General features: G+C 50.2%; 66 non-coding genes across 66 annotated transcripts; all 66 read right to left on the bottom strand.

Annotated features, from left to right (window-relative positions):
- Positions 1-46: 46 nt before the first annotated feature.
- trnal-aag (transfer RNA leucine (anticodon AAG)) lies at positions 47-128 on the bottom strand. The gene has a single exon. It is a non-coding gene; the product is annotated as a tRNA-Leu (tRNA).
- A 247-nt stretch (positions 129-375) lies between these two features.
- Positions 376-457, bottom strand: trnal-uag (transfer RNA leucine (anticodon UAG)). Its single transcript has one exon. It is a non-coding gene; the product is annotated as a tRNA-Leu (tRNA).
- Positions 458-657: 200 nt separating this feature from the next.
- Positions 658-739, bottom strand: trnal-aag (transfer RNA leucine (anticodon AAG)). Its single transcript has one exon. It is a non-coding gene; the product is annotated as a tRNA-Leu (tRNA).
- A 247-nt stretch (positions 740-986) lies between these two features.
- On the bottom strand, positions 987-1,068 carry trnal-aag (transfer RNA leucine (anticodon AAG)). Its single transcript has one exon. It is a non-coding gene; the product is annotated as a tRNA-Leu (tRNA).
- Positions 1,069-1,318: 250 nt separating this feature from the next.
- Positions 1,319-1,400, bottom strand: trnal-uag (transfer RNA leucine (anticodon UAG)). Its single transcript has one exon. It is a non-coding gene; the product is annotated as a tRNA-Leu (tRNA).
- Positions 1,401-1,600: 200 nt separating this feature from the next.
- trnal-aag (transfer RNA leucine (anticodon AAG)) lies at positions 1,601-1,682 on the bottom strand. Its single transcript has one exon. It is a non-coding gene; the product is annotated as a tRNA-Leu (tRNA).
- A 247-nt stretch (positions 1,683-1,929) lies between these two features.
- On the bottom strand, positions 1,930-2,011 carry trnal-aag (transfer RNA leucine (anticodon AAG)). Its single transcript has one exon. It is a non-coding gene; the product is annotated as a tRNA-Leu (tRNA).
- A 250-nt stretch (positions 2,012-2,261) lies between these two features.
- trnal-uag (transfer RNA leucine (anticodon UAG)) lies at positions 2,262-2,343 on the bottom strand. Its single transcript has one exon. It is a non-coding gene; the product is annotated as a tRNA-Leu (tRNA).
- A 200-nt stretch (positions 2,344-2,543) lies between these two features.
- On the bottom strand, positions 2,544-2,625 carry trnal-aag (transfer RNA leucine (anticodon AAG)). Its single transcript has one exon. It is a non-coding gene; the product is annotated as a tRNA-Leu (tRNA).
- A 247-nt stretch (positions 2,626-2,872) lies between these two features.
- trnal-aag (transfer RNA leucine (anticodon AAG)) lies at positions 2,873-2,954 on the bottom strand. The gene has a single exon. It is a non-coding gene; the product is annotated as a tRNA-Leu (tRNA).
- A 247-nt stretch (positions 2,955-3,201) lies between these two features.
- On the bottom strand, positions 3,202-3,283 carry trnal-aag (transfer RNA leucine (anticodon AAG)). Its single transcript has one exon. It is a non-coding gene; the product is annotated as a tRNA-Leu (tRNA).
- A 250-nt stretch (positions 3,284-3,533) lies between these two features.
- trnal-uag (transfer RNA leucine (anticodon UAG)) lies at positions 3,534-3,615 on the bottom strand. The gene has a single exon. It is a non-coding gene; the product is annotated as a tRNA-Leu (tRNA).
- Positions 3,616-3,815: 200 nt separating this feature from the next.
- Positions 3,816-3,897, bottom strand: trnal-aag (transfer RNA leucine (anticodon AAG)). Its single transcript has one exon. It is a non-coding gene; the product is annotated as a tRNA-Leu (tRNA).
- A 247-nt stretch (positions 3,898-4,144) lies between these two features.
- trnal-uag (transfer RNA leucine (anticodon UAG)) lies at positions 4,145-4,226 on the bottom strand. Its single transcript has one exon. It is a non-coding gene; the product is annotated as a tRNA-Leu (tRNA).
- A 200-nt stretch (positions 4,227-4,426) lies between these two features.
- Positions 4,427-4,508, bottom strand: trnal-aag (transfer RNA leucine (anticodon AAG)). Its single transcript has one exon. It is a non-coding gene; the product is annotated as a tRNA-Leu (tRNA).
- Positions 4,509-4,755: 247 nt separating this feature from the next.
- On the bottom strand, positions 4,756-4,837 carry trnal-aag (transfer RNA leucine (anticodon AAG)). Its single transcript has one exon. It is a non-coding gene; the product is annotated as a tRNA-Leu (tRNA).
- Positions 4,838-5,087: 250 nt separating this feature from the next.
- trnal-uag (transfer RNA leucine (anticodon UAG)) lies at positions 5,088-5,169 on the bottom strand. The gene has a single exon. It is a non-coding gene; the product is annotated as a tRNA-Leu (tRNA).
- A 200-nt stretch (positions 5,170-5,369) lies between these two features.
- trnal-aag (transfer RNA leucine (anticodon AAG)) lies at positions 5,370-5,451 on the bottom strand. The gene has a single exon. It is a non-coding gene; the product is annotated as a tRNA-Leu (tRNA).
- Positions 5,452-5,698: 247 nt separating this feature from the next.
- On the bottom strand, positions 5,699-5,780 carry trnal-uag (transfer RNA leucine (anticodon UAG)). Its single transcript has one exon. It is a non-coding gene; the product is annotated as a tRNA-Leu (tRNA).
- A 200-nt stretch (positions 5,781-5,980) lies between these two features.
- Positions 5,981-6,062, bottom strand: trnal-aag (transfer RNA leucine (anticodon AAG)). Its single transcript has one exon. It is a non-coding gene; the product is annotated as a tRNA-Leu (tRNA).
- A 247-nt stretch (positions 6,063-6,309) lies between these two features.
- trnal-uag (transfer RNA leucine (anticodon UAG)) lies at positions 6,310-6,391 on the bottom strand. Its single transcript has one exon. It is a non-coding gene; the product is annotated as a tRNA-Leu (tRNA).
- A 200-nt stretch (positions 6,392-6,591) lies between these two features.
- trnal-aag (transfer RNA leucine (anticodon AAG)) lies at positions 6,592-6,673 on the bottom strand. Its single transcript has one exon. It is a non-coding gene; the product is annotated as a tRNA-Leu (tRNA).
- Positions 6,674-6,920: 247 nt separating this feature from the next.
- On the bottom strand, positions 6,921-7,002 carry trnal-aag (transfer RNA leucine (anticodon AAG)). Its single transcript has one exon. It is a non-coding gene; the product is annotated as a tRNA-Leu (tRNA).
- Positions 7,003-7,252: 250 nt separating this feature from the next.
- Positions 7,253-7,334, bottom strand: trnal-uag (transfer RNA leucine (anticodon UAG)). Its single transcript has one exon. It is a non-coding gene; the product is annotated as a tRNA-Leu (tRNA).
- Positions 7,335-7,534: 200 nt separating this feature from the next.
- On the bottom strand, positions 7,535-7,616 carry trnal-aag (transfer RNA leucine (anticodon AAG)). Its single transcript has one exon. It is a non-coding gene; the product is annotated as a tRNA-Leu (tRNA).
- A 247-nt stretch (positions 7,617-7,863) lies between these two features.
- Positions 7,864-7,945, bottom strand: trnal-uag (transfer RNA leucine (anticodon UAG)). The gene has a single exon. It is a non-coding gene; the product is annotated as a tRNA-Leu (tRNA).
- Positions 7,946-8,145: 200 nt separating this feature from the next.
- trnal-aag (transfer RNA leucine (anticodon AAG)) lies at positions 8,146-8,227 on the bottom strand. The gene has a single exon. It is a non-coding gene; the product is annotated as a tRNA-Leu (tRNA).
- A 247-nt stretch (positions 8,228-8,474) lies between these two features.
- trnal-uag (transfer RNA leucine (anticodon UAG)) lies at positions 8,475-8,556 on the bottom strand. The gene has a single exon. It is a non-coding gene; the product is annotated as a tRNA-Leu (tRNA).
- Positions 8,557-8,756: 200 nt separating this feature from the next.
- Positions 8,757-8,838, bottom strand: trnal-aag (transfer RNA leucine (anticodon AAG)). The gene has a single exon. It is a non-coding gene; the product is annotated as a tRNA-Leu (tRNA).
- A 247-nt stretch (positions 8,839-9,085) lies between these two features.
- trnal-aag (transfer RNA leucine (anticodon AAG)) lies at positions 9,086-9,167 on the bottom strand. Its single transcript has one exon. It is a non-coding gene; the product is annotated as a tRNA-Leu (tRNA).
- A 250-nt stretch (positions 9,168-9,417) lies between these two features.
- trnal-uag (transfer RNA leucine (anticodon UAG)) lies at positions 9,418-9,499 on the bottom strand. The gene has a single exon. It is a non-coding gene; the product is annotated as a tRNA-Leu (tRNA).
- A 200-nt stretch (positions 9,500-9,699) lies between these two features.
- trnal-aag (transfer RNA leucine (anticodon AAG)) lies at positions 9,700-9,781 on the bottom strand. Its single transcript has one exon. It is a non-coding gene; the product is annotated as a tRNA-Leu (tRNA).
- Positions 9,782-10,028: 247 nt separating this feature from the next.
- trnal-uag (transfer RNA leucine (anticodon UAG)) lies at positions 10,029-10,110 on the bottom strand. Its single transcript has one exon. It is a non-coding gene; the product is annotated as a tRNA-Leu (tRNA).
- Positions 10,111-10,310: 200 nt separating this feature from the next.
- On the bottom strand, positions 10,311-10,392 carry trnal-aag (transfer RNA leucine (anticodon AAG)). The gene has a single exon. It is a non-coding gene; the product is annotated as a tRNA-Leu (tRNA).
- Positions 10,393-10,639: 247 nt separating this feature from the next.
- On the bottom strand, positions 10,640-10,721 carry trnal-uag (transfer RNA leucine (anticodon UAG)). The gene has a single exon. It is a non-coding gene; the product is annotated as a tRNA-Leu (tRNA).
- A 200-nt stretch (positions 10,722-10,921) lies between these two features.
- Positions 10,922-11,003, bottom strand: trnal-aag (transfer RNA leucine (anticodon AAG)). The gene has a single exon. It is a non-coding gene; the product is annotated as a tRNA-Leu (tRNA).
- A 247-nt stretch (positions 11,004-11,250) lies between these two features.
- Positions 11,251-11,332, bottom strand: trnal-aag (transfer RNA leucine (anticodon AAG)). Its single transcript has one exon. It is a non-coding gene; the product is annotated as a tRNA-Leu (tRNA).
- Positions 11,333-11,582: 250 nt separating this feature from the next.
- Positions 11,583-11,664, bottom strand: trnal-uag (transfer RNA leucine (anticodon UAG)). The gene has a single exon. It is a non-coding gene; the product is annotated as a tRNA-Leu (tRNA).
- A 200-nt stretch (positions 11,665-11,864) lies between these two features.
- On the bottom strand, positions 11,865-11,946 carry trnal-aag (transfer RNA leucine (anticodon AAG)). The gene has a single exon. It is a non-coding gene; the product is annotated as a tRNA-Leu (tRNA).
- Positions 11,947-12,193: 247 nt separating this feature from the next.
- Positions 12,194-12,275, bottom strand: trnal-uag (transfer RNA leucine (anticodon UAG)). Its single transcript has one exon. It is a non-coding gene; the product is annotated as a tRNA-Leu (tRNA).
- Positions 12,276-12,475: 200 nt separating this feature from the next.
- Positions 12,476-12,557, bottom strand: trnal-aag (transfer RNA leucine (anticodon AAG)). The gene has a single exon. It is a non-coding gene; the product is annotated as a tRNA-Leu (tRNA).
- Positions 12,558-12,804: 247 nt separating this feature from the next.
- On the bottom strand, positions 12,805-12,886 carry trnal-uag (transfer RNA leucine (anticodon UAG)). Its single transcript has one exon. It is a non-coding gene; the product is annotated as a tRNA-Leu (tRNA).
- A 200-nt stretch (positions 12,887-13,086) lies between these two features.
- trnal-aag (transfer RNA leucine (anticodon AAG)) lies at positions 13,087-13,168 on the bottom strand. Its single transcript has one exon. It is a non-coding gene; the product is annotated as a tRNA-Leu (tRNA).
- Positions 13,169-13,415: 247 nt separating this feature from the next.
- trnal-uag (transfer RNA leucine (anticodon UAG)) lies at positions 13,416-13,497 on the bottom strand. The gene has a single exon. It is a non-coding gene; the product is annotated as a tRNA-Leu (tRNA).
- Positions 13,498-13,697: 200 nt separating this feature from the next.
- On the bottom strand, positions 13,698-13,779 carry trnal-aag (transfer RNA leucine (anticodon AAG)). Its single transcript has one exon. It is a non-coding gene; the product is annotated as a tRNA-Leu (tRNA).
- Positions 13,780-14,029: 250 nt separating this feature from the next.
- Positions 14,030-14,111, bottom strand: trnal-uag (transfer RNA leucine (anticodon UAG)). The gene has a single exon. It is a non-coding gene; the product is annotated as a tRNA-Leu (tRNA).
- A 200-nt stretch (positions 14,112-14,311) lies between these two features.
- Positions 14,312-14,393, bottom strand: trnal-aag (transfer RNA leucine (anticodon AAG)). Its single transcript has one exon. It is a non-coding gene; the product is annotated as a tRNA-Leu (tRNA).
- A 247-nt stretch (positions 14,394-14,640) lies between these two features.
- trnal-uag (transfer RNA leucine (anticodon UAG)) lies at positions 14,641-14,722 on the bottom strand. The gene has a single exon. It is a non-coding gene; the product is annotated as a tRNA-Leu (tRNA).
- Positions 14,723-14,922: 200 nt separating this feature from the next.
- trnal-aag (transfer RNA leucine (anticodon AAG)) lies at positions 14,923-15,004 on the bottom strand. The gene has a single exon. It is a non-coding gene; the product is annotated as a tRNA-Leu (tRNA).
- A 247-nt stretch (positions 15,005-15,251) lies between these two features.
- trnal-uag (transfer RNA leucine (anticodon UAG)) lies at positions 15,252-15,333 on the bottom strand. The gene has a single exon. It is a non-coding gene; the product is annotated as a tRNA-Leu (tRNA).
- Positions 15,334-15,533: 200 nt separating this feature from the next.
- trnal-aag (transfer RNA leucine (anticodon AAG)) lies at positions 15,534-15,615 on the bottom strand. The gene has a single exon. It is a non-coding gene; the product is annotated as a tRNA-Leu (tRNA).
- Positions 15,616-15,862: 247 nt separating this feature from the next.
- Positions 15,863-15,944, bottom strand: trnal-aag (transfer RNA leucine (anticodon AAG)). The gene has a single exon. It is a non-coding gene; the product is annotated as a tRNA-Leu (tRNA).
- A 250-nt stretch (positions 15,945-16,194) lies between these two features.
- trnal-uag (transfer RNA leucine (anticodon UAG)) lies at positions 16,195-16,276 on the bottom strand. Its single transcript has one exon. It is a non-coding gene; the product is annotated as a tRNA-Leu (tRNA).
- Positions 16,277-16,476: 200 nt separating this feature from the next.
- trnal-aag (transfer RNA leucine (anticodon AAG)) lies at positions 16,477-16,558 on the bottom strand. The gene has a single exon. It is a non-coding gene; the product is annotated as a tRNA-Leu (tRNA).
- A 247-nt stretch (positions 16,559-16,805) lies between these two features.
- trnal-uag (transfer RNA leucine (anticodon UAG)) lies at positions 16,806-16,887 on the bottom strand. Its single transcript has one exon. It is a non-coding gene; the product is annotated as a tRNA-Leu (tRNA).
- Positions 16,888-17,087: 200 nt separating this feature from the next.
- trnal-aag (transfer RNA leucine (anticodon AAG)) lies at positions 17,088-17,169 on the bottom strand. The gene has a single exon. It is a non-coding gene; the product is annotated as a tRNA-Leu (tRNA).
- Positions 17,170-17,416: 247 nt separating this feature from the next.
- Positions 17,417-17,498, bottom strand: trnal-uag (transfer RNA leucine (anticodon UAG)). The gene has a single exon. It is a non-coding gene; the product is annotated as a tRNA-Leu (tRNA).
- Positions 17,499-17,698: 200 nt separating this feature from the next.
- Positions 17,699-17,780, bottom strand: trnal-aag (transfer RNA leucine (anticodon AAG)). Its single transcript has one exon. It is a non-coding gene; the product is annotated as a tRNA-Leu (tRNA).
- Positions 17,781-18,027: 247 nt separating this feature from the next.
- On the bottom strand, positions 18,028-18,109 carry trnal-uag (transfer RNA leucine (anticodon UAG)). The gene has a single exon. It is a non-coding gene; the product is annotated as a tRNA-Leu (tRNA).
- A 200-nt stretch (positions 18,110-18,309) lies between these two features.
- trnal-aag (transfer RNA leucine (anticodon AAG)) lies at positions 18,310-18,391 on the bottom strand. Its single transcript has one exon. It is a non-coding gene; the product is annotated as a tRNA-Leu (tRNA).
- A 247-nt stretch (positions 18,392-18,638) lies between these two features.
- trnal-aag (transfer RNA leucine (anticodon AAG)) lies at positions 18,639-18,720 on the bottom strand. Its single transcript has one exon. It is a non-coding gene; the product is annotated as a tRNA-Leu (tRNA).
- A 250-nt stretch (positions 18,721-18,970) lies between these two features.
- On the bottom strand, positions 18,971-19,052 carry trnal-uag (transfer RNA leucine (anticodon UAG)). Its single transcript has one exon. It is a non-coding gene; the product is annotated as a tRNA-Leu (tRNA).
- A 200-nt stretch (positions 19,053-19,252) lies between these two features.
- On the bottom strand, positions 19,253-19,334 carry trnal-aag (transfer RNA leucine (anticodon AAG)). Its single transcript has one exon. It is a non-coding gene; the product is annotated as a tRNA-Leu (tRNA).
- Positions 19,335-19,581: 247 nt separating this feature from the next.
- Positions 19,582-19,663, bottom strand: trnal-aag (transfer RNA leucine (anticodon AAG)). The gene has a single exon. It is a non-coding gene; the product is annotated as a tRNA-Leu (tRNA).
- Positions 19,664-19,913: 250 nt separating this feature from the next.
- Positions 19,914-19,995, bottom strand: trnal-uag (transfer RNA leucine (anticodon UAG)). The gene has a single exon. It is a non-coding gene; the product is annotated as a tRNA-Leu (tRNA).
- Positions 19,996-20,195: 200 nt separating this feature from the next.
- Positions 20,196-20,277, bottom strand: trnal-aag (transfer RNA leucine (anticodon AAG)). Its single transcript has one exon. It is a non-coding gene; the product is annotated as a tRNA-Leu (tRNA).
- Between the last annotated feature and the right edge of the window lie 171 nt (positions 20,278-20,448).

Here is a 20,448-nt window from a genome sequence, read left to right as displayed (position 1 = left end):
TTTCGCTTTGGCATAGCAGCCACAAGTGCCTTCTAAAATGCTGTTTTGGCAGCGGTGGGATTCGAACCCACGCCTCCGAAGAGACTGGAGCCTTAATCCAACGCCTTAGACCGCTCGGCCACGCTACCTTATGAGAACGCATTCCGTGGGCCATTTTCGGCAACTTTTTCTTTAAACGTCTCTTTTTTCAAAGAACACTTAAGGTGTCTGGCCCTCTTTAAAAATCGCTGCTCATAATCAGGCTCTGAAGCCTGCGAGTTTGGTCAAGGAAAGCAAAAGCGGCAGGGTTTGGAAGAGACTGTGAGCAAGCAGTGTCACTTCTCCAGCCTTTTTGCTTTGGCATAGCAGCCACAAGTGCCTTCTAAAATACTGTCTTGGCAGCGGTGGGATTCGAACCCACGCCTCCGAAGAGACTGGAGCCTAAATCCAGCGCCTTAGACCCCTCGGCCACGCTACCCTTTCGTGAGCTGTCTCTTGCCCATATTTTTATTCATAAATAATGAAAACTTTGGGTGGAGAGCTTCATCGTCAGGCTCTGAAGCCCATCGAGTTCGGCCAAGGAAAGCAAAAGCGGCAGGGTTTGGAAGAGACCGGTTTCACTTCTCCAGTCTTTTCGCTTTGGCATAGCAGCCACAAGTGCCTTCTAAAATGCTGTCTTGGCAGCGGTGGGATTCGAACCCACGCCTCCGAAGAGACTGGAGCCTTAATCCAGCGCCTTAGACCGCTCGGCCACGCTACCTTATGAGAAACCATTCCGTGGGCCATTTTCGGCAACTTTTTCTTTAAACGTCTCTTTTTTCAAAGAACACTTAAGGTGTCTGGCCCTCTTTAAAAATCGCTGCTCATAATCAGGCTCTGAAGCCTGCGAGTTTGGTCAAGGAAAGCAAAAGCGGCAGGGTTTGGAAGAGACTGTGAGCAAGCAGTGTCACTTCTCCAGTCTTTTCGCTTTGGCATAGCAGCCACAAGTGCCTTCTAAAATGCTGTCTTGGCAGCGGTGGGATTCGAACCCACGCCTCCGAAGAGACTGGAGCCTTAATCCAGCGCCTTAGACCGCTCGGCCACGCTACCTTATGAGAAAGCATTCCGTGGGCCATTTTCGGCAACTTTTTCTTTAAACGTCTCTTTTTTCAAAGAACACTTAAGGTGTCTGGCCCTCTTTAAAAATCGCTGCTCATAATCAGGCCATAATCAGGCCTGCGAGTTTGGTCAAGGAAAGCAAAAGCGGCAGGGTTTGGAAGAGACTGTGAGCAAGCAGTGTCACTTCTCCAGCCTTTTTGCTTTGGCATAGCAGCCACAAGTGCCTTCTAAAATGCTGTCTTGGTAGCGGTGGGATTCGAACCCACGCCTCCGAAGAGACTGGAGCCTAAATCCAGCGCCTTAGACCCCTCGGCCACGCTACCCTTTCGTGAGCTGTCTCTTGCCCATATTTTTATTCATAAATAATGAAAACTTTGGGTGGAGAGCTTCATCGTCAGGCTCTGAAGCCCATCGAGTTCGGCCAAGGAAAGCAAAAGCGGCAGGGTTTGGAAGAGACCGGTGTCACTTCTCCAGTCTTTTCGCTTTGGCATAGCAGCCACAAGTGCCTTCTAAAATGCTGTTTTGGCAGCGGTAGGATTCGAACCCACGCCTCCGAAGAGACTGGAGCCTTAATCCAGCGCCTTAGACCGCTCGGCCACGCTACCTTATGAGAAACCATTCCGTGGGCCATTTTCGGCAACTTTTTCTTTAATCGTCTGTTTTTTCAAAGAACACTTAAGGTGTCTGGCCCTCTTTAAAAATCGCTGCTCATAATCAGGCTCTGAAGCCTGCGAGTTTGGTCAAGGAAAGCAAAAGCGGCAGGGTTTGGAAGAGACTGTAAGCAAGCAGTGTCACTTCTCCAGTCTTTTCGCTTTGGCATAGCAGCCACAAGTGCCTTCTAAAATGCTGTCTTGGCAGCGGTGGGATTCGAACCCACGCCTCCGAAGAGACTGGAGCCTTAATCCAGCGCCTTAGACCGCTCGGCCACGCTACCTTATGAGAAAGCATTCCGTGGGCCATTTTCGGCAACTTTTTCTTTAAACGTCTCTTTTTTCAAAGAACACTTAAGGTGTCTGGCCCTCTTTAAAAATCGCTGCTCATAATCAGGCCATAATCAGGCCTGCGAGTTTGGTCAAGGAAAGCAAAAGCGGCAGGGTTTGGAAGAGACTGTGAGCAAGCAGTGTCACTTCTCCAGCCTTTTTGCTTTGGCATAGCAGCCACAAGTGCCTTCTAAAATGCTGTCTTGGCAGCGGTGGGATTCGAACCCACGCCTCCGAAGAGACTGGAGCCTAAATCCAGCGCCTTAGACCCCTCGGCCACGCTACCCTTTCGTGAGCTGTCTCTTGCCCATATTTTTATTCATAAATAATGAAAACTTTGGGTGGAGAGCTTCATCGTCAGGCTCTGAAGCCCATCGAGTTCGGCCAAGGAAAGCAAAAGCGGCAGGGTTTGGAAGAGACCGGTGTCACTTCTCCAGTCTTTTCGCTTTGGCATAGCAGCCACAAGTGCCTTCTAAAATGCTGTTTTGGCAGCGGTGGGATTCGAACCCACGCCTCCGAAGAGACTGGAGCCTTAATCCAGCGCCTTAGACCGCTCGGCCACGCTACCTTATGAGAACGCATTCCGTGGGCCATTTTCGGCAACTTTTTCTTTAAACGTCTCTTTTTTCAAAGAACACTTAAGGTGTCTGGCCCTCTTTAAAAATCGCTGCTCATAATCAGGCTCTGAAGCCTGCGAGTTTGGTCAAGGAAAGCAAAAGCGGCAGGGTTTGGAAGAGACTGTGAGCAAGCAGTGTCACTTCTCCAGCCTTTTTGCTTTGGCATAGCAGCCACAAGTGCCTTCTAAAATGCTGTCTTGGCAGCGGTGGGATTCGAACCCACGCCTCCGAAGAGACTGGAGCCTTAATCCAGCGCCTTAGACCGCTCGGCCACGCTACCTTATGAGAAACCATTCCGTGGGCCATTTTCGGCAACTTTTTCTTTAAACGTCTCTTTTTTCAAAGAACACTTAAGGTGTCTGGCCCTCTTTAAAAATCGCTGCTCATAATCAGGCTCTGAAGCCTGCGAGTTTGGTCAAGGAAAGCAAAAGCGGCAGGGTTTGGAAGAGACTGTGAGCAAGCAGTGTCACTTCTCCAGTCTTTTCGCTTTGGCATAGCAGCCACAAGTGCCTTCTAAAATGCTGTCTTGGCAGCGGTGGGATTCGAACCCACGCCTCCGAAGAGACTGGAGCCTTAATCCAGCGCCTTAGACCGCTCGGCCACGGTACCTTATGAGAAAGCATTCCGTGGGCCATTTTCGGCAACTTTTTCTTTAAACGTCTCTTTTTTCAAAGAACACTTAAGGTGTCTGGCCCTCTTTAAAAATCGCTGCTCATAATCAGGCCATAATCAGGCCTGCGAGTTTGGTCAAGGAAAGCAAAAGCGGCAGGGTTTGGAAGAGACTGTGAGCAAGCAGTGTCACTTCTCCAGCCTTTTTGCTTTGGCATAGCAGCCACAAGTGCCTTCTAAAATGCTGTCTTGGCAGCGGTGGGATTCGAACCCACGCCTCCGAAGAGACTGGAGCCTAAATCCAGCGCCTTAGACCCCTCGGCCACGCTACCCTTTCGTGAGCTGTCTCTTGCCCATATTTTTATTCATAAATAATGAAAACTTTGGGTGGAGAGCTTCATCGTCAGGCTCTGAAGCCCATCGAGTTCGGCCAAGGAAAGCAAAAGCGGCAGGGTTTGGAAGAGACCGGTGTCACTTCTCCAGTCTTTTCGCTTTGGCATAGCAGCCACAAGTGCCTTCTAAAATGCTGTTTTGGCAGCGGTGGGATTCGAACCCACGCCTCCGAAGAGACTGGAGCCTTAATCCAGCGCCTTAGACCGCTCGGCCACGCTACCTTATGAGAACGCATTCCGTGGGCCATTTTCGGCAACTTTTTCTTTAAACGTCTCTTTTTTCAAAGAACACTTAAGGTGTCTGGCCCTCTTTAAAAATCGCTGCTCATAATCAGGCTCTGAAGCCTGCGAGTTTGGTCAAGGAAAGCAAAAGCGGCAGGGTTTGGAAGAGACTGTGAGCAAGCAGTGTCACTTCTCCAGCCTTTTTGCTTTGGCATAGCAGCCACAAGTGCCTTCTAAAATACTGTCTTGGCAGCGGTGGGATTCGAACCCACGCCTCCGAAGAGACTGGAGCCTAAATCCAGCGCCTTAGACCCCTCGGCCACGCTACCCTTTCGTGAGCTGTCTCTTGCCCATATTTTTATTCATAAATAATGAAAACTTTGGGTGGAGAGCTTCATCGTCAGGCTCTGAAGCCCATCGAGTTCGGCCAAGGAAAGCAAAAGCGGCAGGGTTTGGAAGAGACCGGTTTCACTTCTCCAGTCTTTTCGCTTTGGCATAGCAGCCACAAGTGCCTTCTAAAATGCTGTCTTGGCAGCGGTGGGATTCGAACCCACGCCTCCGAAGAGACTGGAGCCTTAATCCAGCGCCTTAGACCGCTCGGCCACGCTACCTTATGAGAAACCATTCCGTGGGCCATTTTCGGCAACTTTTTCTTTAAACGTCTCTTTTTTCAAAGAACACTTAAGGTGTCTGGCCCTCTTTAAAAATCGCTGCTCATAATCAGGCTCTGAAGCCTGCGAGTTTGGTCAAGGAAAGCAAAAGCGGCAGGGTTTGGAAGAGACTGTGAGCAAGCAGTGTCACTTCTCCAGTCTTTTCGCTTTGGCATAGCAGCCACAAGTGCCTTCTAAAATGCTGTCTTGGCAGCGGTGGGATTCGAACCCACGCCTCCGAAGAGACTGGAGCCTTAATCCAGCGCCTTAGACCGCTCGGCCACGCTACCTTATGAGAAAGCATTCCGTGGGCCATTTTCGGCAACTTTTTCTTTAAACGTCTCTTTTTTCAAAGAACACTTAAGGTGTCTGGCCCTCTTTAAAAATCGCTGCTCATAATCAGGCCATAATCAGGCCTGCGAGTTTGGTCAAGGAAAGCAAAAGCGGCAGGGTTTGGAAGAGACTGTGAGCAAGCAGTGTCACTTCTCCAGCCTTTTTGCTTTGGCATAGCAGCCACAAGTGCCTTCTAAAATGCTGTCTTGGCAGCGGTGGGATTCGAACCCACGCCTCCGAAGAGACTGGAGCCTAAATCCAGCGCCTTAGACCCCTCGGCCACGCTACCCTTTCGTGAGCTGTCTCTTGCCCATATTTTTATTCATAAATAATGAAAACTTTGGGTGGAGAGCTTCATCGTCAGGCTCTGAAGCCCATCGAGTTCGGCCAAGGAAAGCAAAAGCGGCAGGGTTTGGAAGAGACCGGTGTCACTTCTCCAGTCTTTTCGCTTTGGCATAGCAGCCACAAGTGCCTTCTAAAATGCTGTTTTGGCAGCGGTGGGATTCGAACCCACGCCTCCGAAGAGACTGGAGCCTTAATCCAGCGCCTTAGACCGCTCGGCCACGCTACCTTATGAGAAAGCATTCCGTGGGCCATTTTCGGCAACTTTTTCTTTAAACGTCTCTTTTTTCAAAGAACACTTAAGGTGTCTGGCCCTCTTTAAAAATCGCTGCTCATAATCAGGCTCTGAAGCCTGCGAGTTTGGTCAAGGAAAGCAAAAGCGGCAGGGTTTGGAAGAGACTGTGTGCAAGCAGTGTCACTTCTCCAGCCTTTTTGCTTTAGCATAGCAGCCACAAGTGCCTTCTAAAATGCTGTCTTGGCAGCGGTGGGATTCGAACCCACGCCTCCGAAGAGACTGGAGCCTAAATCCAGCGCCTTAGACCCCTCGGCCACGCTACCCTTTCGTGAGCTGTCTCTTGCCCATATTTTTATTCATAAATAATGAAAACTTTGGGTGGAGAGCTTCATCGTCAGGCTCTGAAGCCCATCGAGTTCGGCCAAGGAAAGCAAAAGCGGCAGGGTTTGGAAGAGACCGGTGTCACTTCTCCAGTCTTTTCGCTTTGGCATAGCAGCCACAAGTGCCTTCTAAAATGCTGTTTTGGCAGCGGTGGGATTCGAACCCACGCCTCCGAAGAGACTGGAGCCTTAATCCAGCGCCTTAGACCGCTCGGCCACGCTACCTTATGAGAACGCATTCCGTGGGCCATTTTCGGCAACTTTTTCTTTAAACGTCTCTTTTTTCAAAGAACACTTAAGGTGTCTGGCCCTCTTTAAAAATCGCTGCTCATAATCAGGCTCTGAAGCCTGCGAGTTTGGTCAAGGAAAGCAAAAGCGGCAGGGTTTGGAAGAGACTGTGAGCAAGCAGTGTCACTTCTCCAGCCTTTTTGCTTTGGCATAGCAGCCACAAGTGCCTTCTAAAATACTGTCTTGGCAGCGGTGGGATTCGAACCCACGCCTCCGAAGAGACTGGAGCCTAAATCCAGCGCCTTAGACCCCTCGGCCACGCTACCCTTTCGTGAGCTGTCTCTTGCCCATATTTTTATTCATAAATAATGAAAACTTTGGGTGGAGAGCTTCATCGTCAGGCTCTGAAGCCCATCGAGTTCGGCCAAGGAAAGCAAAAGCGGCAGGGTTTGGAAGAGACCGGTTTCACTTCTCCAGTCTTTTCGCTTTGGCATAGCAGCCACAAGTGCCTTCTAAAATGCTGTCTTGGCAGCGGTGGGATTCGAACCCACGCCTCCGAAGAGACTGGAGCCTTAATCCAGCGCCTTAGACCGCTCGGCCACGCTACCTTATGAGAAACCATTCCGTGGGCCATTTTCGGCAACTTTTTCTTTAAACGTCTCTTTTTTCAAAGAACACTTAAGGTGTCTGGCCCTCTTTAAAAATCGCTGCTCATAATCAGGCTCTGAAGCCTGCGAGTTTGGTCAAGGAAAGCAAAAGCGGCAGGGTTTGGAAGAGACTGTGAGCAAGCAGTGTCACTTCTCCAGTCTTTTCGCTTTGGCATAGCAGCCACAAGTGCCTTCTAAAATGCTGTCTTGGCAGCGGTGGGATTCGAACCCACGCCTCCGAAGAGACTGGAGCCTTAATCCAGCGCCTTAGACCGCTCGGCCACGCTACCTTATGAGAAAGCATTCCGTGGGCCATTTTCGGCAACTTTTTCTTTAAACGTCTCTTTTTTCAAAGAACACTTAAGGTGTCTGGCCCTCTTTAAAAATCGCTGCTCATAATCAGGCCATAATCAGGCCTGCGAGTTTGGTCAAGGAAAGCAAAAGCGGCAGGGTTTGGAAGAGACTGTGAGCAAGCAGTGTCACTTCTCCAGCCTTTTTGCTTTGGCATAGCAGCCACAAGTGCCTTCTAAAATGCTGTCTTGGCAGCGGTGGGATTCGAACCCACGCCTCCGAAGAGACTGGAGCCTAAATCCAGCGCCTTAGACCCCTCGGCCACGCTACCCTTTCGTGAGCTGTCTCTTGCCCATATTTTTATTCATAAATAATGAAAACTTTGGGTGGAGAGCTTCATCGTCAGGCTCTGAAGCCCATCGAGTTCGGCCAAGGAAAGCAAAAGCGGCAGGGTTTGGAAGAGACCGGTGTCACTTCTCCAGTCTTTTCGCTTTGGCATAGCAGCCACAAGTGCCTTCTAAAATGCTGTTTTGGCAGCGGTGGGATTCGAACCCACGCCTCCGAAGAGACTGGAGCCTTAATCCAGCGCCTTAGACCGCTCGGCCACGCTACCTTATGAGAAAGCATTCCGTGGGCCATTTTCGGCAACTTTTTCTTTAAACGTCTCTTTTTTCAAAGAACACTTAAGGTGTCTGGCCCTCTTTAAAAATCGCTGCTCATAATCAGGCTCTGAAGCCTGCGAGTTTGGTCAAGGAAAGCAAAAGCGGCAGGGTTTGGAAGAGACTGTGAGCAAGCAGTGTCACTTCTCCAGCCTTTTTGCTTTGGCATAGCAGCCACAAGTGCCTTCTAAAATGCTGTCTTGGCAGCGGTGGGATTCGAACCCACGCCTCCGAAGAGACTGGAGCCTAAATCCAGCGCCTTAGACCCCTCGGCCACGCTACCCTTTCGTGAGCTGTCTCTTGCCCATATTTTTATTCATAAATAATGAAAACTTTGGGTGGAGAGCTTCATCGTCAGGCTCTGAAGCCCATCGAGTTCGGCCAAGGAAAGCAAAAGCGGCAGGGTTTGGAAGAGACCGGTGTCACTTCTCCAGTCTTTTCGCTTTGGCATAGCAGCCACAAGTGCCTTCTAAAATGCTGTTTTGGCAGCGGTGGGATTCGAACCCACGCCTCCGAAGAGACTGGAGCCTTAATCCAGCGCCTTAGACCGCTCGGCCACGCTACCTTATGAGAACGCATTCCGTGGGCCATTTTCGGCAACTTTTTCTTTAAACGTCTCTTTTTTCAAAGAACACTTAAGGTGTCTGGCCCTCTTTAAAAATCGCTGCTCATAATCAGGCTCTGAAGCCTGCGAGTTTGGTCAAGGAAAGCAAAAGCGGCAGGGTTTGGAAGAGACTGTGAGCAAGCAGTGTCACTTCTCCAGCCTTTTTGCTTTGGCATAGCAGCCACAAGTGCCTTCTAAAATACTGTCTTGGCAGCGGTGGGATTCGAACCCACGCCTCCGAAGAGACTGGAGCCTAAATCCAGCGCCTTAGACCCCTCGGCCACGCTACCCTTTCGTGAGCTGTCTCTTGCCCATATTTTTATTCATAAATAATGAAAACTTTGGGTGGAGAGCTTCATCGTCAGGCTCTGAAGCCCATCGAGTTCGGCCAAGGAAAGCAAAAGCGGCAGGGTTTGGAAGAGACCGGTTTCACTTCTCCAGTCTTTTCGCTTTGGCATAGCAGCCACAAGTGCCTTCTAAAATGCTGTCTTGGCAGCGGTGGGATTCGAACCCACGCCTCCGAAGAGACTGGAGCCTTAATCCAGCGCCTTAGACCGCTCGGCCACGCTACCTTATGAGAAACCATTCCGTGGGCCATTTTCGGCAACTTTTTCTTTAAACGTCTCTTTTTTCAAAGAACACTTAAGGTGTCTGGCCCTCTTTAAAAATCGCTGCTCATAATCAGGCTCTGAAGCCTGCGAGTTTGGTCAAGGAAAGCAAAAGCGGCAGGGTTTGGAAGAGACTGTGAGCAAGCAGTGTCACTTCTCCAGTCTTTTCGCTTTGGCATAGCAGCCACAAGTGCCTTCTAAAATGCTGTCTTGGCAGCGGTGGGATTCGAACCCACGCCTCCGAAGAGACTGGAGCCTTAATCCAGCGCCTTAGACCGCTCGGCCACGCTACCTTATGAGAAAGCATTCCGTGGGCCATTTTCGGCAACTTTTTCTTTAAACGTCTCTTTTTTCAAAGAACACTTAAGGTGTCTGGCCCTCTTTAAAAATCGCTGCTCATAATCAGGCCATAATCAGGCCTGCGAGTTTGGTCAAGGAAAGCAAAAGCGGCAGGGTTTGGAAGAGACTGTGAGCAAGCAGTGTCACTTCTCCAGCCTTTTTGCTTTGGCATAGCAGCCACAAGTGCCTTCTAAAATGCTGTCTTGGCAGCGGTGGGATTCGAACCCACGCCTCCGAAGAGACTGGAGCCTAAATCCAGCGCCTTAGACCCCTCGGCCACGCTACCCTTTCGTGAGCTGTCTCTTGCCCATATTTTTATTCATAAATAATGAAAACTTTGGGTGGAGAGCTTCATCGTCAGGCTCTGAAGCCCATCGAGTTCGGCCAAGGAAAGCAAAAGCGGCAGGGTTTGGAAGAGACCGGTGTCACTTCTCCAGTCTTTTCGCTTTGGCATAGCAGCCACAAGTGCCTTCTAAAATGCTGTTTTGGCAGCGGTGGGATTCGAACCCACGCCTCCGAAGAGACTGGAGCCTTAATCCAGCGCCTTAGACCGCTCGGCCACGCTACCTTATGAGAAAGCATTCCGTGGGCCATTTTCGGCAACTTTTTCTTTAAACGTCTCTTTTTTCAAAGAACACTTAAGGTGTCTGGCCCTCTTTAAAAATCGCTGCTCATAATCAGGCTCTGAAGCCTGCGAGTTTGGTCAAGGAAAGCAAAAGCGGCAGGGTTTGGAAGAGACTGTGTGCAAGCAGTGTCACTTCTCCAGCCTTTTTGCTTTAGCATAGCAGCCACAAGTGCCTTCTAAAATGCTGTCTTGGCAGCGGTGGGATTCGAACCCACGCCTCCGAAGAGACTGGAGCCTAAATCCAGCGCCTTAGACCCCTCGGCCACGCTACCCTTTCGTGAGCTGTCTCTTGCCCATATTTTTATTCATAAATAATGAAAACTTTGGGTGGAGAGCTTCATCGTCAGGCTCTGAAGCCCATCGAGTTCGGCCAAGGAAAGCAAAAGCGGCAGGGTTTGGAAGAGACCGGTGTCACTTCTCCAGTCTTTTCGCTTTGGCATAGCAGCCACAAGTGCCTTCTAAAATGCTGTTTTGGCAGCGGTGGGATTCGAACCCACGCCTCCGAAGAGACTGGAGCCTTAATCCAGCGCCTTAGACCGCTCGGCCACGCTACCTTATGAGAACGCATTCCGTGGGCCATTTTCGGCAACTTTTTCTTTAAACGTCTCTTTTTTCAAAGAACACTTAAGGTGTCTGGCCCTCTTTAAAAATCGCTGCTCATAATCAGGCTCTGAAGCCTGCGAGTTTGGTCAAGGAAAGCAAAAGCGGCAGGGTTTGGAAGAGACTGTGAGCAAGCAGTGTCACTTCTCCAGCCTTTTTGCTTTGGCATAGCAGCCACAAGTGCCTTCTAAAATACTGTCTTGGCAGCGGTGGGATTCGAACCCACGCCTCCGAAGAGACTGGAGCCTAAATCCAGCGCCTTAGACCCCTCGGCCACGCTACCCTTTCGTGAGCTGTCTCTTGCCCATATTTTTATTCATAAATAATGAAAACTTTGGGTGGAGAGCTTCATCGTCAGGCTCTGAAGCCCATCGAGTTCGGCCAAGGAAAGCAAAAGCGGCAGGGTTTGGAAGAGACCGGTTTCACTTCTCCAGTCTTTTCGCTTTGGCATAGCAGCCACAAGTGCCTTCTAAAATGCTGTCTTGGCAGCGGTGGGATTCGAACCCACGCCTCCGAAGAGACTGGAGCCTTAATCCAGCGCCTTAGACCGCTCGGCCACGCTACCTTATGAGAAACCATTCCGTGGGCCATTTTCGGCAACTTTTTCTTTAAACGTCTCTTTTTTCAAAGAACACTTAAGGTGTCTGGCCCTCTTTAAAAATCGCTGCTCATAATCAGGCTCTGAAGCCTGCGAGTTTGGTCAAGGAAAGCAAAAGCGGCAGGGTTTGGAAGAGACTGTGAGCAAGCAGTGTCACTTCTCCAGTCTTTTCGCTTTGGCATAGCAGCCACAAGTGCCTTCTAAAATGCTGTCTTGGCAGCGGTGGGATTCGAACCCACGCCTCCGAAGAGACTGGAGCCTTAATCCAGCGCCTTAGACCGCTCGGCCACGCTACCTTATGAGAAAGCATTCCGTGGGCCATTTTCGGCAACTTTTTCTTTAAACGTCTCTTTTTTCAAAGAACACTTAAGGTGTCTGGCCCTCTTTAAAAATCGCTGCTCATAATCAGGCCATAATCAGGCCTGCGAGTTTGGTCAAGGAAAGCAAAAGCGGCAGGGTTTGGAAGAGACTGTGAGCAAGCAGTGTCACTTCTCCAGCCTTTTTGCTTTGGCATAGCAGCCACAAGTGCCTTCTAAAATGCTGTCTTGGCAGCGGTGGGATTCGAACCCACGCCTCCGAAGAGACTGGAGCCTAAATCCAGCGCCTTAGACCCCTCGGCCACGCTACCCTTTCGTGAGCTGTCTCTTGCCCATATTTTTATTCATAAATAATGAAAACTTTGGGTGGAGAGCTTCATCGTCAGGCTCTGAAGCCCATCGAGTTCGGCCAAGGAAAGCAAAAGCGGCAGGGTTTGGAAGAGACCGGTGTCACTTCTCCAGTCTTTTCGCTTTGGCATAGCAGCCACAAGTGCCTTCTAAAATGCTGTTTTGGCAGCGGTGGGATTCGAACCCACGCCTCCGAAGAGACTGGAGCCTTAATCCAGCGCCTTAGACCGCTCGGCCACGCTACCTTATGAGAAAGCATTCCGTGGGCCATTTTCGGCAACTTTTTCTTTAAACGTCTCTTTTTTCAAAGAACACTTAAGGTGTCTGGCCCTCTTTAAAAATCGCTGCTCATAATCAGGCTCTGAAGCCTGCGAGTTTGGTCAAGGAAAGCAAAAGCGGCAGGGTTTGGAAGAGACTGTGAGCAAGCAGTGTCACTTCTCCAGCCTTTTTGCTTTGGCATAGCAGCCACAAGTGCCTTCTAAAATGCTGTCTTGGCAGCGGTGGGATTCGAACCCACGCCTCCGAAGAGACTGGAGCCTAAATCCAGCGCCTTAGACCCCTCGGCCACGCTACCCTTTCGTGAGCTGTCTCTTGCCCATATTTTTATTCATAAATAATGAAAACTTTGGGTGGAGAGCTTCATCGTCAGGCTCTGAAGCCCATCGAGTTCGGCCAAGGAAAGCAAAAGCGGCAGGGTTTGGAAGAGACCGGTGTCACTTCTCCAGTCTTTTCGCTTTGGCATAGCAGCCACAAGTGCCTTCTAAAATGCTGTTTTGGCAGCGGTGGGATTCGAACCCACGCCTCCGAAGAGACTGGAGCCTTAATCCAGCGCCTTAGACCGCTCGGCCACGCTACCTTATGAGAAAGCATTCCGTGGGCCATTTTCGGCAACTTTTTCTTTAAACGTCTCTTTTTTCAAAGAACACTTAAGGTGTCTGGCCCTCTTTAAAAATCGCTGCTCATAATCAGGCTCTGAAGCCTGCGAGTTTGGTCAAGGAAAGCAAAAGCGGCAGGGTTTGGAAGAGACTGTGAGCAAGCAGTGTCACTTCTCCAGCCTTTTTGCTTTGGCATAGCAGCCACAAGTGCCTTCTAAAATGCTGTCTTGGCAGCGGTGGGATTCGAACCCACGCCTCCGAAGAGACTGGAGCCTAAATCCAGCGCCTTAGACCCCTCGGCCACGCTACCCTTTCGTGAGCTGTCTCTTGCCCATATTTTTATTCATAAATAATGAAAACTTTGGGTGGAGAGCTTCATCGTCAGGCTCTGAAGCCCATCGAGTTCGGCCAAGGAAAGCAAAAGCGGCAGGGTTTGGAAGAGACCGGTGTCACTTCTCCAGTCTTTTCGCTTTGGCATAGCAGCCACAAGTGCCTTCTAAAATGCTGTTTTGGCAGCGGTGGGATTCGAACCCACGCCTCCGAAGAGACTGGAGCCTTAATCCAGCGCCTTAGACCGCTCGGCCACGCTACCTTATGAGAACGCATTCCGTGGGCCATTTTCGGCAACTTTTTCTTTAAACGTCTCTTTTTTCAAAGAACACTTAAGGTGTCTGGCCCTCTTTAAAAATCGCTGCTCATAATCAGGCTCTGAAGCCTGCGAGTTTGGTCAAGGAAAGCAAAAGCGGCAGGGTTTGGAAGAGACTGTGAGCAAGCAGTGTCACTTCTCCATCCTTTTTGCTTTGGCATAGCAGCCACAAGTGCCTTCTAAAATGCTGTCTTGGCAGCGGTGGGATTCGAACCCACGCCTCCGAAGAGACTGGAGCCTAAATCCAGCGCCTTAGACCCCTCGGCCACGCTACCCTTTCGTGAGCTGTCTCTTGCCCATATTTTTATTCATAAATAATGAAAACTTTGGGTGGAGAGCTTCATCGTCAGGCTCTGAAGCCCATCGAGTTCGGCCAAGGAAAGCAAAAGCGGCAGGGTTTGGAAGAGACCGGTTTCACTTCTCAAGTCTTTTCGCTTTGGCATAGCAGCCACAAGTGCCTTCTAAAATGCTGTCTTGGCAGCGGTGGGATTCGAACCCACGCCTCCGAAGAGACTGGAGCCTTAATCCAGCGCCTTAGACCGCTCGGCCACGCTACCTTATGAGAAAGCATTCCGTGGGCCATTTTCGGCAACTTTTTCTTTAAACGTCTCTTTTTTCAAAGAACACTTAAGGTGTCTGGCCCTCTTTAAAAATCGCTGCTCATAATCAGGCCATAATCAGGCCTGCGAGTTTGGTCAAGGAAAGCAAAAGCGGCAGGGTTTGGAAGAGACTGTGAGCAAGCAGTGTCACTTCTCCAGCCTTTTTGCTTTGGCATAGCAGCCACAAGTGCCTTCTAAAATGCTGTCTTGGCAGCGGTGGGATTCGAACCCACGCCTCCGAAGAGACTGGAGCCTAAATCCAGCGCCTTAGACCCCTCGGCCACGCTACCCTTTCGTGAGCTGTCTCTTGCCCATATTTTTATTCATAAATAATGAAAACTTTGGGTGGAGAGCTTCATCGTCAGGCTCTGAAGCCCATCGAGTTCGGCCAAGGAAAGCAAAAGCGGCAGGGTTTGGAAGAGACCGGTGTCACTTCTCCAGTCTTTTCGCTTTGGCATAGCAGCCACAAGTGCCTTCTAAAATGCTGTTTTGGCAGCGGTGGGATTCGAACCCACGCCTCCGAAGAGACTGGAGCCTTAATCCAGCGCCTTAGACCGCTCGGCCACGCTACCTTATGAGAAAGCATTCCGTGGGCCATTTTCGGCAACTTTTTCTTTAAACGTCTCTTTTTTCAAAGAACACTTAAGGTGTCTGGCCCTCTTTAAAAATCGCTGCTCATAATCAGGCTCTGAAGCCTGCGAGTTTGGTCAAGGAAAGCAAAAGCGGCAGGGTTTGGAAGAGACTGTGTGCAAGCAGTGTCACTTCTCCAGCCTTTTTGCTTTAGCATAGCAGCCACAAGTGCCTTCTAAAATGCTGTCTTGGCAGCGGTGGGATTCGAACCCACGCCTCCGAAGAGACTGGAGCCTAAATCCAGCGCCTTAGACCCCTCGGCCACGCTACCCTTTCGTGAGCTGTCTCTTGCCCATATTTTTATTCATAAATAATGAAAACTTTGGGTGGAGAGCTTCATCGTCAGGCTCTGAAGCCCATCGAGTTCGGCCAAGGAAAGCAAAAGCGGCAGGGTTTGGAAGAGACCGGTGTCACTTCTCCAGTCTTTTCGCTTTGGCATAGCAGCCACAAGTGCCTTCTAAAATGCTGTTTTGGCAGCGGTGGGATTCGAACCCACGCCTCCGAAGAGACTGGAGCCTTAATCCAGCGCCTTAGACCGCTCGGCCACGCTACCTTATGAGAACGCATTCCGTGGGCCATTTTCGGCAACTTTTTCTTTAAACGTCTCTTTTTTCAAAGAACACTTAAGGTGTCTGGCCCTCTTTAAAAATCGCTGCTCATAATCAGGCTCTGAAGCCTGCGAGTTTGGTCAAGGAAAGCAAAAGCGGCAGGGTTTGGAAGAGACTGTGAGCAAGCAGTGTCACTTCTCCAGCCTTTTTGCTTTGGCATAGCAGCCACAAGTGCCTTCTAAAATACTGTCTTGGCAGCGGTGGGATTCGAACCCACGCCTCCGAAGAGACTGGAGCCTAAATCCAGCGCCTTAGACCCCTCGGCCACGCTACCCTTTCGTGAGCTGTCTCTTGCCCATATTTTTATTCATAAATAATGAAAACTTTGGGTGGAGAGCTTCATCGTCAGGCTCTGAAGCCCATCGAGTTCGGCCAAGGAAAGCAAAAGCGGCAGGGTTTGGAAGAGACCGGTTTCACTTCTCCAGTCTTTTCGCTTTGGCATAGCAGCCACAAGTGCCTTCTAAAATGCTGTCTTGGCAGCGGTGGGATTCGAACCCACGCCTCCGAAGAGACTGGAGCCTTAATCCAGCGCCTTAGACCGCTCGGCCACGCTACCTTATGAGAAACCATTCCGTGGGCCATTTTCGGCAACTTTTTCTTTAAACGTCTCTTTTTTCAAAGAACACTTAAGGTGTCTGGCCCTCTTTAAAAATCGCTGCTCATAATCAGGCTCTGAAGCCTGCGAGTTTGGTCAAGGAAAGCAAAAGCGGCAGGGTTTGGAAGAGACTGTGAGCAAGCAGTGTCACTTCTCCAGTCTTTTCGCTTTGGCATAGCAGCCACAAGTGCCTTCTAAAATGCTGTCTTGGCAGCGGTGGGATTCGAACCCACGCCTCCGAAGAGACTGGAGCCTTAATCCAGCGCCTTAGACCGCTCGGCCACGCTACCTTATGAGAAAGCATTCCGTGGGCCATTTTCGGCAACTTTTTCTTTAAACGTCTCTTTTTTCAAAGAACACTTAAGGTGTCTGGCCCTCTTTAAAAATCGCTGCTCATAATCAGGCCATAATCAGGCCTGCGAGTTTGGTCAAGGAAAGCAAAAGCGGCAGGGTTTGGAAGAGACTGTGAGCAAGCAGTGTCACTTCTCCAGCCTTTTTGCTTTGGCATAGCAGCCACAAGTGCCTTCTAAAATGCTGTCTTGGCAGCGGTGGGATTCGAACCCACGCCTCCGAAGAGACTGGAGCCTAAATCCAGCGCCTTAGACCCCTCGGCCACGCTACCCTTTCGTGAGCTGTCTCTTGCCCATATTTTTATTCATAAATAATGAAAACTTTGGGTGGAGAGCTTCATCGTCAGGCTCTGAAGCCCATCGAGTTCGGCCAAGGAAAGCAAAAGCGGCAGGGTTTGGAAGAGACCGGTGTCACTTCTCCAGTCTTTTCGCTTTGGCATAGCAGCCACAAGTGCCTTCTAAAATGCTGTTTTGGCAGCGGTGGGATTCGAACCCACGCCTCCGAAGAGACTGGAGCCTTAATCCAGCGCCTTAGACCGCTCGGCCACGCTACCTTATGAGAAAGCATTCCGTGGGCCATTTTCGGCAACTTTTTCTTTAAACGTCTCTTTTTTCAAAGAACACTTAAGGTGTCTGGCCCTCTTTAAAAATCGCTGCTCATAATCAGGCTCTGAAGCCTGCGAGTTTGGTCAAGGAAAGCAAAAGCGGCAGGGTTTGGAAGAGACTGTGAGCAAGCAGTGTCACTTCTCCAGCCTTTTTGCTTTGGCATAGCAGCCACAAGTGCCTTCTAAAATGCTGTCTTGGCAGCGGTGGGATTCGAACCCACGCCTCCGAAGAGACTGGAGCCTAAATCCAGCGCCTTAGACCCCTCGGCCACGCTACCCTTTCGTGAGCTGTCTCTTGCCCATATTTTTATTCATAAATAATGAAAACTTTGGGTGGAGAGCTTCATCGTCAGGCTCTGAAGCCCATCGAGTTCGGCCAAGGAAAGCAAAAGCGGCAGGGTTTGGAAGAGACCGGTGTCACTTCTCCAGTCTTTTCGCTTTGGCATAGCAGCCACAAGTGCCTTCTAAAATGCTGTTTTGGCAGCGGTGGGATTCGAACCCACGCCTCCGAAGAGACTGGAGCCTTAATCCAGCGCCTTAGACCGCTCGGCCACGCTACCTTATGAGAAAGCATTCCGTGGGCCATTTTCGGCAACTTTTTCTTTAAACGTCTCTTTTTTCAAAGAACACTTAAGGTGTCTGGCCCTCTTTAAAAATCGCTGCTCATAATCAGGCTCTGAAGCCTGCGAGTTTGGTCAAGGAAAGCAAAAGCGGCAGGGTTTGGAAGAGACTGTGAGCAAGCAGTGTCACTTCTCCAGCCTTTTTGCTTTGGCATAGCAGCCACAAGTGCCTTCTAAAATGCTGTCTTGGCAGCGGTGGGATTCGAACCCACGCCTCCGAAGAGACTGGAGCCTAAATCCAGCGCCTTAGACCCCTCGGCCACGCTACCCTTTCGTGAGCTGTCTCTTGCCCATATTTTTATTCATAAATAATGAAAACTTTGGGTGGAGAGCTTCATCGTCAGGCTCTGAAGCCCATCGAGTTCGGCCAAGGAAAGCAAAAGCGGCAGGGTTTGGAAGAGACCGGTGTCACTTCTCCAGTCTTTTCGCTTTGGCATAGCAGCCACAAGTGCCTTCTAAAATGCTGTTTTGGCAGCGGTGGGATTCGAACCCACGCCTCCGAAGAGACTGGAGCCTTAATCCAGCGCCTTAGACCGCTCGGCCACGCTACCTTATGAGAACGCATTCCGTGGGCCATTTTCGGCAACTTTTTCTTTAAACGTCTCTTTTTTCAAAGAACACTTAAGGTGTCTGGCCCTCTTTAAAAATCGCTGCTCATAATCAGGCTCTGAAGCCTGCGAGTTTGGTCAAGGAAAGCAAAAGCGGCAGGGTTTGGAAGAGACTGTGAGCAAGCAGTGTCACTTCTCCATCCTTTTTGCTTTGGCATAGCAGCCACAAGTGCCTTCTAAAATGCTGTCTTGGCAGCGGTGGGATTCGAACCCACGCCTCCGAAGAGACTGGAGCCTAAATCCAGCGCCTTAGACCCCTCGGCCACGCTACCCTTTCGTGAGCTGTCTCTTGCCCATATTTTTATTCATAAATAATGAAAACTTTGGGTGGAGAGCTTCATCGTCAGGCTCTGAAGCCCATCGAGTTCGGCCAAGGAAAGCAAAAGCGGCAGGGTTTGGAAGAGACCGGTTTCACTTCTCAAGTCTTTTCGCTTTGGCATAGCAGCCACAAGTGCCTTCTAAAATGCTGTCTTGGCAGCGGTGGGATTCGAACCCACGCCTCCGAAGAGACTGGAGCCTTAATCCAGCGCCTTAGACCGCTCGGCCACGCTACCTTATGAGAAACCATTCCGTGGGCCATTTTCGGCAACTTTTTCTTTAATCGTCTGTTTTTTCAAAGAACACTTAAGGTGTCTGGCCCTCTTTAAAAATCGCTGCTCATAATCAGGCTCTGAAGCCTGCGAGTTTGGTCAAGGAAAGCAAAAGCGGCAGGGTTTGGAAGAGACTGTAAGCAAGCAGTGTCACTTCTCCAGTCTTTTCGCTTTGGCATAGCAGCCACAAGTGCCTTCTAAAATGCTGTCTTGGCAGCGGTGGGATTCGAACCCACGCCTCCGAAGAGACTGGAGCCTTAATCCAGCGCCTTAGACTGCTCGGCCACGCTACCTTATGAGAAAGCATTCCGTGGGCCATTTTCGGCAACTTTTTCTTTAAACGTCTCTTTTTTCAAAGAACACTTAAGGTGTCTGGCCCTCTTTAAAAATCGCTGCTCATAATCAGGCCATAATCAGGCCTGCGAGTTTGGTCAAGGAAAGCAAAAGCGGCAGGGTTTGGAAGAGACTGTGAGCAAGCAGTGTCACTTCTCCAGCCTTTTTGCTTTGGCATAGCAGCCACAAGTGCCTTCTAAAATGCTGTCTTGGCAGCGGTGGGATTCGAACCCACGCCTCCGAAGAGACTGGAGCCTAAATCCAGCGCCTTAGACCCCTCGGCCACGCTACCCTTTCGTGAGCTGTCTCTTGCCCATATTTTTATTCATAAATAATGAAAACTTTGGGTGGAGAGCTTCATCGTCAGGCTCTGAAGCCCATCGAGTTCGGCCAAGGAAAGCAAAAGCGGCAGGGTTTGGAAGAGACCGGTGTCACTTCTCCAGTCTTTTCGCTTTGGCATAGCAGCCACAAGTGCCTTCTAAAATGCTGTTTTGGCAGCGGTGGGATTCGAACCCACGCCTCCGAAGAGACTGGAGCCTTAATCCAGCGCCTTAGACTGCTCGGCCACGCTACCTTATGAGAACGCATTCCGTGGGCCATTTTCGGCAACTTTTTCTTTAAACGTCTCTTTTTTCAAAGAACACTTAAGGTGTCTGGCCCTCTTTAAAAATCGCTGCTCATAATCAGGCTCTGAAGCCTGCGAGTTTGGTCAAGGAAAGCAAAAGCGGCAGGGTTTGGAAGAGACTGTGAGCAAGCAGTGTCACTTCTCCAGTCTTTTCGCTTTGGCATAGCAGCCACAAGTGCCTTCTAAAATGCTGTCTTGGCAGCGGTGGGATTCGAACCCACGTCTCCGAAGAGACTGGAGCCTTAATCCAGCGCCTTAGACCGCTCGGCCACGCTACCTTATGAGAAAGCATTCCGTGGGCCATTTTCGGCAACTTTTTCTTTAAACGTCTCTTTTTTCAAAGAACACTTAAGGTGTCTGGCCCTCTTTAAAAATCGCTGCTCATAATCAGGCCATAATCAGGCCTGCGAGTTTGGTCAAGGAAAGCAAAAGCGGCAGGGTTTGGAAGAGACTGTGAGCAAGCAGTGTCACTTCTCCAGCCTTTTTGCTTTGGCATAGCAGCCACAAGTGCCTTCTAAAATGCTGTCTTGGCAGCGGTGGGATTCGAACCCACGCCTCCGAAGAGACTGGAGCCTAAATCCAGCGCCTTAGACCCCTCGGCCACGCTACCCTTTCGTGAGCTGTCTCTTGCCCATATTTTTATTCATAAATAATGAAAACTTTGGGTGGAGAGCTTCATCGTCAGGCTCTGAAGCCCATCGAGTTCGGCCAAGGAAAGCAAAAGCGGCAGGGTTTGGAAGAGACCGGTGTCACTTCTCCAGTCTTTTCGCTTTGGCATAGCAGCCACAAGTGCCTTCTAAAATGCTGTTTTGGCAGCGGTGGGATTCGAACCCACGCCTCCGAAGAGACTGGAGCCTTAATCCAGCGCCTTAGACCGCTCGGCCACGCTACCTTATGAGAAAGCATTCCGTGGGCCATTTTCGGCAACTTTTTCTTTAAACGTCTCTTTTTTCAAAGAACACTTAAGGTGTCTGGCCCTCTTTAAAAATCGCTGCTCATAATCAGGCTCTGAAGCCTGCGAGTTTGGTCAAGGAAAGCAAAAGCGGCAGGGTTTGGAAGAGAC

This window comes from Pimephales promelas, chromosome 17 (genome assembly GCF_988280905.1).
Source record: "Pimephales promelas chromosome 17, fPimPro1.hap1.1, whole genome shotgun sequence".
Taxonomy (NCBI): Eukaryota; Metazoa; Chordata; class Actinopteri; order Cypriniformes; family Leuciscidae; genus Pimephales; species Pimephales promelas.
This window is presented reverse-complemented; position numbering and strand designations above follow the sequence as displayed.